The sequence below is a fragment of the Paraphaeosphaeria sporulosa genome, assembly GCF_001642045.1.
Source record: "Paraphaeosphaeria sporulosa strain AP3s5-JAC2a unplaced genomic scaffold CC84scaffold_25, whole genome shotgun sequence".
NCBI classification, from domain to species: domain Eukaryota; kingdom Fungi; phylum Ascomycota; class Dothideomycetes; order Pleosporales; family Didymosphaeriaceae; genus Paraphaeosphaeria; species Paraphaeosphaeria sporulosa.
The window spans coordinates 30,967-31,816 of NW_017253384.1; positions in this window are offsets into that span (position 1 = coordinate 30,967).

Genomic DNA, 850 nt, shown 5'->3' on the forward strand with positions numbered 1-850 from the left:
TAGAAGTACCCTAATAGAGAGGACCCAAATAGGTAGATTAGATAGCCGTCCAAAATGATATTAAACTAGACACCTATATAGATCCTCGCAAGCTTAGACTATAAGAGAGGGAGGGACCTAATATTATAGTAACCTTAGAGGCTACCTAATAAGCATGGATATACTACTAGTAGTAGTATATCTTAGAGATATTACACGCTGGTAGCTAGTTAATAGATTATTAGATAGGTGGCCCGTCTACTAGCTAATTAGTTAAAGCATAGCGCTAGCCACCCTTAGTAAGGGTATATAATAAAGCGAGAAGATAGATCTATGCTAGATATAGGAGAGGATTTTTTCTCCTTATCTAACGTCTTATACCTACACATAGATACTAAACGTAGTATATTAATCTAGCCTACCTAGGCCTTAGTGTTATAAGGGGTTTCCACGTACCTAACCATAGGTTCGGACCTTGCGGGTATTTAGTAATTCAAGTATAAGGGATAGTGGTACTAAAGAGGTTGGGTAAATATCCTATACTATATAATAGTATAATGTAATAAATATTAAAAGAAGGCTAATAGTTTATATAAAGATGAGTGGCTTTAATTTAGATATAAAAGTAAGCTTTTAAAGTTGACTATAAAGAATAGAAATATTTAAAGAATATCTAAGACTATATACCTATCTTTCCATCCTTTATGGTCCTGGTCTACTCCCTTGCCAACGTCTCCTTAGTGGGAGTAACCTTCTCCTAGAGTATCTTACTCCCTTACTAATGTCTCCTTAGTAGGAGTACCTTCTTGCTCCCTTGCTAAGGTCCTCTTAGCAGGAGCACGGTCACGTGACCACTTATATTAATATAACT